The 10,777-nt window shown below is 40.7% G+C and overlaps 1 protein-coding gene across 1 annotated transcript in view; it reads left to right on the top strand.

Moving 5' to 3' along the window:
• Positions 1-4,166: 4,166 nt before the first annotated feature.
• The window catches only part of zbtb7c (zinc finger and BTB domain containing 7C), a 16,123-nt gene continuing 9,512 nt past the window's right edge, over positions 4,167-10,777 (top strand). Inside the window, exon 1 of the mRNA XM_079656702.1 lies at positions 4,167-4,304. The gene's annotated coding sequence lies outside the window, so the exon portion shown is untranslated. The remainder of the gene's footprint in view (positions 4,305-10,777) is intronic.

Below are 10,777 nucleotides of genomic sequence, written 5' to 3'. Positions count from 1 at the left end.
CAACAAGCAGTAGCATAACATATACAACATAGCTTTTTGATAAGCCTAAAAATCAAGCAGGCTTACAAAATGTATTATAAATAATCATTTTGGGCTCTGCATGGTAATAAACCTGTTGTGTTAATTATGTTCTAATAGATGCCTTTCAGTCCAACAAGCGGTCCTGGAACCACTAGTTAATCAACCATGCATGACAAATAAAGAAAATGTAAAATGCTTGTTATGTTAATATACCTGGGCGGACCGCCTGAGTCAATTGTATGTGTGGGAAACACTAAGCACAGAGAAAGTATGAGCAAAAGAGAGCGGGAGAGATTCAGCGGAAAACAGACTTTCAATAATCCAATTTTGTTCTTACATCGTGAGGTACCAATAATGTGTTGTACGATAATCTCTTCACATTTCGTAAACTCTAAGCAAGACACTGATTACTATTGAGAATCATTAATTTCCTACATCCGCCCCCCCCCCCCCCCCCCCCCCCTCTCAGAGAAGGTGGATGAGGACAAAGAGGTGAGAGAGGTTTGTATCTCGGGCCATATAAGTTTGAACCTTTGGAGGTAAGAGCTGCCGATAATATTGGAGATGTTGCAAACTGACACCTCCGCACACACCTACACACCTCTGACCCACGTTACTGCTTCTAGTTACTTTGATCGAATAACTTTCATTCTTTACTAGAATAGATCACAAGGTGGAAATATATGTGGTATAAAAGAACAACAGAATATGTACCATTGGAGCTTTGTTTGTTTTTGTTGTGCATGGTATTCAGCAAACTTGAAAACAAACTATACATAACATATTTGAATGTCTTAATATTAATATATTAAATCTCTTTTTTTAGGTTGACATATTTAGCTCCATATACAGTTTTTGATATTGCAAGTTATGTGTGTAATTTAACATGATAACCTTTTGAGTTGATGCCAGAAGAGTTGACCATTTTCATCTATACAATCTGACAAAGGACCAGCAGGCCTACAAAACCTTTCAATCTTTTTCAACATCACACAAAACGTATACTTTCTATAAACACATACTTACTACATCATAAGATGTGTTGTTAACATGTTTTTGTTGGAGTAGTAAATGATCAGCACCAAGTAATGACTGTTCATGCAGTACAACTACATCTATTGTTTTAATAAATGTGTGGGGAGAGTGGAAGAGCCTACAGCATAACACACAATCTCACAACAAAAGCGATTCATAAAACAGATTCCATCGCTGAAAACAGGTCTCTCTGACAGATTTGGTGATTGGATGGTCACACCCACTCCACAGGTGGCAAGATGAGAGCAACAGAAGCATGTGGGTGTTACTTTGAGTTGTTGCTTTGTGTACTGTAGGCCCATTTCTCTATTGTGTTCACACTGGACCCCAGCTTAATGTACAATAAAAACCCACCAGGTCAGCAGACACACTCAGAGATATAGTTAAAACTCTTGAATCTAATCACTGTTGAAGGTAGTGGTAATTCACTTTTAATTTGTCGAGAAATTGAAATTCTCCAATGTGTGCCTTTGCTCTGCTGCGCTACCCTTGATGTGTCTCCTCTTGCTTAAGTTTCTGAGAAGACCCAGTTATTAACAAGGTGGTAAACCTTGCCAACGGATTTATGCTAATGACTGTGAACCACATCGTCATGTTCATGAGGTACAGTTTGAGAGGAAGTTCAGGACAATATCAAAGATTCATGACTGGACTTTGTTTGAACTTTAGATTGATTTAAACCCTAAAGTGTTAAGAGCCTGTATTTGTTTGTTGAATATTATTCCATGGGTAAGTCTTATAATAATGCATTTTTTTCATATTTAAAGAAAAAACTCTAACCAACTCTAAAGCTGTCATCTAAGAAAAATTCTCATCAGGCTCAAAGAACACTCAGCACCTAATATCTGTTTGTTACATTTGAGATCATAGCCAGGAGCCGGTTTCCTTTTCTCTCCATGAAAACTGAAAATAAGTGGAAAAATGCTAGCCTAGCTCTGTCCGCAGGTGACAAAACCTGCATAGCAGCACTTATAAGGCTCTCCTATTAATACATTACCTTGTTTGTTTAAAACTGAAGAGAAAAAATGTCGAGCTGTGCCCAGGAGTGAAGTCCTGAAATGTTCGCTGGTTACTAAGAAACCTCACAGTAACGATAAGACGCCAGGTAACTTACACAGTAAGCCTATTTTTTCCCAGTTATACTATTCTCTGTGTTGAATCTAAATTGAACTTTGTCATATAATAAATGAGTATTAGTACAAATAAGAATCACAGTTTAAAAATCCTGCTTGAGATTTAAATAAGAGTTCTTGGAGGTAAAATTGTACGTTTAATAAAGCACAATCTCAAGTACCTTTTTTCATGGGTTATTCAGGTTTCAGTCAATCAGAAAAAGGGATCTAGCTGCTCAGACTGAAGCGTACAGTGTTGCATGATTCACACTTGCTTCTCTGACCTGTTGTAACCTTGTGTGACTGAGTTCAAAGATTTTGACTGAGGGGAATGAGCCAGGATATAAAATGATCCAACCTCTGCTGGGTGTGTTCATTTGCAAACAAGTGAAGCCTCTAAAATCCTAATGAAGATAAATCTAGAAAATATTGTAAACTTAACTCTGATTTGTCTATTCTAAATGTCAACACTTTCAATCCCTGATCTACTCAAAGGACTCGAGGCTTATAGAAATTATTTATTGTATTTGTATTCTGTTTTGCGTTTTGTATGAAATCTGAGAAACCTCCTTGTGATGCCTGGATGGCATGGTTTGCATATGAAGCACAAATATTTGTCCTCCTCTTATGCTGGACCATATCATACCTGCTCATTGATTTGCAAATTCACCTCACAGCAGTACACGTGTTCGCCCAGCTCATATGTTGATCAACTGCGAGCGCTTCAACCCTTCTTAAATGTTTATTTGAATGATTTTTAAAGGCCGACTGTAATGCAAGTCTGTACAGCATTCGTGGTGCCCAGAGGATGACCCTACAGTATCTACTGTGGGGATCCCCTGGCTTTTCCTGTATGGCACCAATAAGGCTGCCATTTTAGTTTTTAGGGTCAAAAACAACTAAACAAATTATCATAAAACTCTACATAGTTGTATTCTTCTCAGAATGAAGTCATTTTAATGCATGTTTGGATTCTTCATTGGTCAAAATGTGTCAAATGTTTCGGTCTATAATAAAATATTATTTTGCCTCAACTGCACCTTGAGTTCAGTGCCATTTACTTTGCTCTGTTTTTGTTTTCTAACAAACCTAAAGAAATTATCTGAATACTTCACTATGGTAAAAAAATATTGATTATAGATCTCAATAACAAGATTTTAAAGTAGAATTCCATTTACTACAATATATTTTCACATCACATTATTGGCTAATTGTCACAAATTCACAACTTTTTTCTCTGTAGCATGTTGAAAATCATTAGACCCTATGGTGTCTGCTCTCATATCACCTGATATGACACTTACACAGCTTTTACATCACTGATTACACCCTCTTATTATATTCGCATTACGCTTCATAATGGGCTTCAGAGCTGCACAATGGTTCTTACACCTTGCCAGGTACGAGCTGGTACAGTGAGGCACACACCCAAACACACTCAGATACTGTCACCGACTGTATCACACAAACTCAACTCTTTTTATTTCTCCCCTGATATGTCTTTTGTTCGACACCTGATATGACCCCCTCTAGCTCCTGTTTGGCACCAGCAGAGACCCACCCACTTGTTCAACCCTGCATTATACTGCAACAACCTCCTCCCCATGCCTTGAAATATCAGTGTCCAGCTGCACAGTTTATCAGCAGTGTCAGTTCTTCTCTAGCCTCATCTCTGGTGAGGCCTACCAGCATTCCACCCCCCCCCCCCCCCCCCCCCTCCCTCCTCTGTCTTGTTACCAAAGCATAGCCCTGCTTAATCCCAGTCATACCTATACCACCCAGTGAACTCATGCAAGCAGGTTTTTAGGCTTGGCCAAGTGAGTGTGAGTGCGTGTCACTCCCCTCCCCTAAGCACAGGTGGACTGGTAGGGAACACTGCCAAATACTTTTGGTTTAGGTGGAGGGAGGGGTGTTGGCAGAGGCTGGTGGGTGTAGAAGTTTTTGTTTTGTTGTGTTTCTTAGATAACCATTTTGTGGTACCTTTTCACTCCCCCAAATCACTGACACACCTTCAGAGCAAATTTGACTCTCTATCTCGCCTGCTCTCACTTTCACAAGTCTGCCAGCGCTCAGACACAGTTGAGTTTCCTGAGAGCGCTAGAGAGGAACTGAAATCAAAACTTCTCTTCTTAAAAGGTCAGTAACATCTAACTGTCTCTTTCACTCTGTTTTCTTTACTGTTTTTTTTCTACTTTTTCACCTGCCCTCAGGAAGTAATAATGAGAGATTCATATTTTCTGTGCGGTGGGAACATTTCAAAGTATGCAAAAGGTGTCGGCCACCCACGAGCGGCAGAATCATACTAAAGGATGGCTGACCTTTCACAGGTTACCCTGTGTTGCCTTTTTAGGTTGCAAATCCCTCCATGTCTGAATATTTTATAATAAGGGTTGTTCAGGGCATTCTCATTGCCATACAGAAACTACCCTGTGTGTGCATGTCTTGCAACAGATGTGCTCGCAGTGAAAGCCTCCCCCTGCACATAAAAGCCAAACACTGAGGAGGAAGCAAGAGAAAGCATGAGAAAGCTGAAACAGACTGATATCCATTTGTATACTTGTTATGACAGCAGCAGCTTGTAGAACTACATGATGACTGATTGTGCACGATATACATTTCTTATTTTTATTATATTTTTCCTTGCCATCATCACGATTCTATCATTATGAGAGCGCCTGAGTGGTTGTAAAATTAAATGTTATGCTTGTTAGGTTTCTTAATTGACTCGTCAGGGACAAACGCAATGTCATCGCTCCTCTGGAAATCTTAAAATCTCACTTTCATTCTAATATGAGAAATTAGTGACCAATTTTCTCTTTAGATACAGCTTCTCTGTACGACACATGTGGGGGTTGAGGTGTGACATGTCATTATTACACTCTTCCTGTCTGTGATACCCTCATAACAAAAACACATTAGTTAACCTTTAGGCTGTTATTAAAAGCCTATAATGTGCAATGTCTAGTGGTCTAGGACATATAGTTACCGCATGTTTCCATCTTTAAATTTGACATACTATAATTATCGGAGTTTGCTATAGGTAAAGTTTCCTACATTGCCTGTTAGAAGAGGCATTGCCTTGGGGCTTTAGTGGTTAATCTTTTATGTAAACTAATTGCAGCAATTCACCACGCAGCTTCTCAGCAGGTGAAGTGACCAGTTGTTCATACACATGATGGATGATTCATTTATAAGTACAAAATGAAGGTTCTTATAGGCAAATGTATAGCCAGGAAGTGACAAACAGAGTGAAAATTGCACTTTTATTTTTAAATTATTTAAATAGAACACATACGCTTCTGCCCTCAGCCTTTATCAGCCTTCTTTAATATAGACATCAAACAAGAAGAAGCCCCTATAGAGCTCTCTTTGTATCACAGAGGCGCTTAAATGTGAATAAAGTAGACAGTACCACACCTTCTCTCGTCACACAGCCGGGTCCACAGCCCTCCGTCTGCCTCTATCCTACAGGATGAACTCAGTTGAACCTGATCCTGGCAGGTCTTTTGTTAAACAGCCTCCCTTACATTGGTGGGTTTCACAAACATTAACTGAGGCTCATTTATTTCGTGTTTTACAATCTCACCTACAGTATAGCACACTGTATATTACGAGCCAAGGAACTTTGTGTGCCTTTTATAGGAGTGTTTTTGATGTGTTTGACAGCGCAAAAGTACATGATTGAGAAACTTAAGAGATGTGGATGAACGTGGCAGGTGAATGAGGAGGTAGATACATAATTGCAAAACAATGCAATGTGTTCATTATGAGACTGACAGAGTGAATGAGTCCACACGCCTTCTTCCCACCTGACAGCGTGTGGGCATGCCCATGTAACATCATCAACACGGGGGTACACAATCTGATCTTAACATCTAATGACACAGATGTCTTCTTGTCATTGTTCTCCAAAAATCAGTGTTTTTGAATCACGCAGCTGAGACATAGTCTTAATAATGCTGAAACATTTAATAAGCTAATCTCAACAAACCCCAAGTTCAGGTTAATGCCAGCATGTGAGTTTGTATGTATACAATGGCCGGGTAGCTGTTTGTGTGTGTGCTTGTGTGCGTGTCCGCCCTCCTTCGTGGGATGGAGGTCCAGGTTTTGTTGTGTGTGTGGAGTTGGGCTGGGTGAGTAAGCCGCCCCTCACAGATGAATAGAGGATGGGAGGAGGCTTGAAGAGGCTGCCGTGGGTGGGAGGCCCGAGCCTTGCCAAAAAAGCTCCTTCTGTGGGATCTGTGCACTTTTGCGTTCCTCACGAAACACAGCGCCTGGCTCAAAGGACGAAGCAGCCAGGGAGGCAGCCACTCACACTCCTAGAGGTCGGCTCGGTCGCTCCCACTATATTCTTTCTTTCCGCTTACAATTTCTCCATTTCCTTCTTTTCCCTCTTTTCTTTCCTCTGTCTGAACCAACTGCAGCTTTCCTCACATTGTGGCATTTTTCAATACAGAAGTGACAAACTTTAACAGCTACCTCACCTTGGAGCAACATATTGAAACTACAGAATGCCCTTTTGTCATATTATAATTTTCTAATGGTTTTACTGATTCACAACTAGTTATTTGCATATATAACATTAGGTATAGGGTATATTTATTATTTTAAAGGGCTGCTGAGACAATCATTTCATGAATTACTCACTTAACTTAAAATCATATATGAATCCGTTATAATAAAATAATAATTATATTAGCATAATATTGACTATACCCCAGTGAAAATGTAATAAACAATGGTATTTGTATTGCCCTGTAAGGTCAAACTAATCTGACACGTTTATTGTAATACATTTCAACATTTGAAACGTTAGTGGTGGTGGTTTCTTTTGTGCTTTTGCAATGAAGCATTTTAAATTGTGGGTGTTTCCTGAATGTTACCTAGATAAAACAAAATAGGCCTCTGTAACCACTGGCAACCCACCTAATCTCAGCAGATTGACAAGTGCAAAGAAACATGATTCTCAGCTTGGCAATCAGACATAATTAGAAGTCAGTAAATGAGAAAAAAAGGAAAGCACGACTTTGTAGAACAGATCTGCAGGAAACAGAGTTGAATGCCATTCAGCATCAGGGTGTTCGATGAAGAAAAGAAGAAAAACAGAGCACGATTTCATAATGTCTAAAAGAAAGATCTGGGTTGAATAAGTGGGTCCACCCACCTGTGTGTGAGAGGCAGCGAAAGAGAAAGCGGGGCTGGATGGCAGTTTTAGAGACATGAGTGTGTGGGTTAGGCTAGCTGGCCTGCTTATGCTATCTAATCACGGGGAGAGAAAGGAGAGCAGCGTGCCTTGATCCGCCCACCCACCCCAGACAAACAGCAGTTAGCCTGCTAAGTACTATATGTGGTCGCCTGCAGCACTGGGCCTTACATGGGGGAACAGAGACAAAAAGTGACAGACTCTGCAGGTAACAGACATCCAGCACAATTATGTCTCATTCTGTGCTCTGGAGAGAGAGAGATGTGTCAATCTGGAAGCAGCTATGGGTCATGAATGCATGTGAGAGAGAGTGTGTGTGTGAGGCACGCTTGGTGTGTTAATGGTGAGCAAGTTTGCCGTAATACAGCATGTTCCAGGTAGGAAGAAACCTAATGAGAGTTAATTCACTGATTTATAAAACCAAATTAGCCAAATTAGTTCTAACCTAAGGCTAACCACTGAAAAAACTAATGTATTCCTTAATAAAACTTGCATATTCACCAGTTAGGTCGCTAAAACAGTGAGGTTTGTCAAAATAATTTTCGTCTTGGAATATTATCAGATTTATGAACATGAATTATGTTTCTGCTGTGTTAGTTTCACTGCGTCTCTTTCGTCACTTGGCTCATATACTGATTCGTTACCTGTGTGATACCTGAGTGGGTGTGAGTCCAAAAATATCTGACCTACGAATTGCACTTGTGTGTTTGTGGGTGTGCATGTGGTTGAATGTGGTCCGTTACCTTGTGCATGAGTGTGTGTGTGTGTGTGTGTGTGTGTGTGTGTGTGTGTGTGTGTGTGTGTGTGTGTGTGTGTGTGTGTGTGTGTGTGTGTGTGTGTGTGTGTGTGTGTGTGTGTGTGCCATGACAGGCATCTGTCTCCCCTGCCCTGCAGCCTTACTGGTTTAATTAGGAGGTGCCAGAGTGCCCGAGGGCTCTCCTGCTGACACACACACATGCACACGCACACACAAACATTCACACACACTACCTGAGGGCAGGCAGAGGCTGGCCTCCTTCTCGTTATCACTATAAGGAGTTGCCCTCGATCACCCCACGACCCTCCCAACGCACACACATATTCACACAAGTAAATTAAATAAATACAATAATGCATTCAGAAGCAGCAAGGTGGAGGAGTGGAGGAGTGTTTGGGCAGTTTGACTCCATTGACATCAATAAAATAATAAAATGTAACGAAGGTGGCCTTAAACATAAAAAACTAGAACGGGGTTTGGGAGAGCGCAGAACTAGGCCAAGGCCATGCCCCATCTTGTGAGGTTAATTAAAAAAAAATGCAAAGGCTTTAGTCATATGCACAAAAGCATAGTTCTGACAATAGACATCTTATGTCCCAGGCTCTTTCAACAATGCAACATACTATACTTAAGGCATAAAAGGAAATCAAATGTATTGCTGTATCTGCAACAAGAATAGGATCCACTCCAACATTTAGTTGGTTCTTTTCGAGATCAATCCTACATAATTCAACTAAGTTTTATGAAAATCGGATCCATTTTTCCATGCTGTAAACCATTAAGAGAAACCATAACCTCCTTGGGGGAGGTAATAATCAACAAACATCACCAGAGACAGTCAGGGTATTCTCACACAGCATTGAGTTCAATCAACGCATTACGACCAGCTGTGAAACACTGTAACTCTTCTACTCGCAGCTCGAAATATGCAGCTTGTGTACCCTACCTCCCTTCTGGCAAATATTCCAATACTGATTAGGGTGTTTGAAAAGAAGACAAAAGTAGAGAGTTAAAGCGCAAACAGAAAGGTCAGCAGAGAGAAAACGCCCTCAACTCACTCACCCGAATGGCATGCTCCGAGGTGAGTTCTAATGAATTGACAGACAGGTGTGTGTCTCTGTGATTGAGCGGGGCGAGTTAACAGTAGTTTTTTTATTTTGCACACATGCCTGCCTCCCTTTGGGTTTAAGCAACATTGCATATGTTTGTGTGTCTATCTCTGTCCTTGGACTTGAGCCGGGGTGTAGAACTGCTGCGATCCTCTATCTCTGGACTGTGGGGGGGGTGATCGCCTCCCTTTCCTGCTCCTCTCCCACCACAGGCCACACCTGGCCTCCGACACACTAAGGAGAAGGGCATAAGTCGGGCCGGTTTTGTTTGTCTGTTTCCACGACTATTAATCCTGGGAAGGTCTGATTAGTAGATTCTTATGCCATGCACACACTGCCACGTCATTTTAAACCTGAATATGAAGGTCTTCTAAGATTGACTGTGTAAACATTTGAGAATTTACAACTTCTCAAAACTAACCAAGAAATAACATCATTTGTCCATTTGTCCAAAAATGTGTCTAAACTACTTTACAAAGTAACGCTTATTGGCAGGTTTGTTTAGGTTAAGACCCCAACGACTTCAGGTTGAGATCAATGTTTGGGTTGAAATAGCTCTCTTAAGGATAAGGGAATTTTGTTGTAATGGTTACAATAATAAACATGGTTACAGTTAGGGAGTGATCATGGTAAAGGTTTGAATAACAACAACGCTTGCTATCTGTTTAAAACGAGAAACACAGCTGTCTACACCTTCTTAAATTGCATTTTTTTAATGACCCTTCACCTCCCACTTACACAGACTTTGTCATAGAACCTTCTTTCCTCCTGAAAGAGAAGAGTCATAATTACTACAGGCTTTGTCACTTGAGAATAAACACGTATTATCCGGGTACCGCCTGAAATGAAACAACTGATGCTGTGGTTCTTTTTTAAAGGAAAGTACCCTTTTTATCAAAGATTGTACTCATAATATTAACAGCATTAAGAGTTCAGCACTCAGGGCCAATAGCTCTGTAGCTTTGAGGAACTGTATTTATAACAAGCTTTTAAGTGAGATATTTTGTGTTACTGACACATGCCAATTAGGTGTGATGGTATGTGGTTGCATAGCTGCTATACAGTCAAACATATTCTCATGAGTTCTTAGTTTTTGAGAGAAATCTGTGTATGTTATATTGAACAGCATCAAAGTCTCCATGATACCAACTTCATGTAATGATGCTTCACACCCCATCCCCCCCTCCAAAGTGCCAATCTGGTGCCCTGGTACGAGTGTCCCGCTGGGCGCAGCAGGAGGCAGTAAACAGGTACGCTGAGACGCCCGCCAGACAGACAGACAAAACAGATGACTCGTACTCAGCCCCCAGTCCTCGTGTTTTGTGACAGGACTCACCACGTCTTGGTGTAGCCCTCACTGGCAAAGACCGAAGGGGGGAAAGGAAAATATATTTAGCCTGAGATATAAAACACCAGAAACCCAAGATAAATGTCCTGTTGACAAGACAATAATACAAGACAGTTAAAAAAAACGTGTTGAAAGCACATCACTGAAAAGGTTTTTTGAAAGATTTTTTTCACAACCTAGATTTTTTTCACA

This window comes from Notothenia rossii (assembly GCF_949606895.1).
Source record: "Notothenia rossii genome assembly, chromosome: 11".
NCBI lineage: Eukaryota > Metazoa > Chordata > Actinopteri > Perciformes > Nototheniidae > Notothenia > Notothenia rossii.
This window is presented reverse-complemented; position numbering and strand designations above follow the sequence as displayed.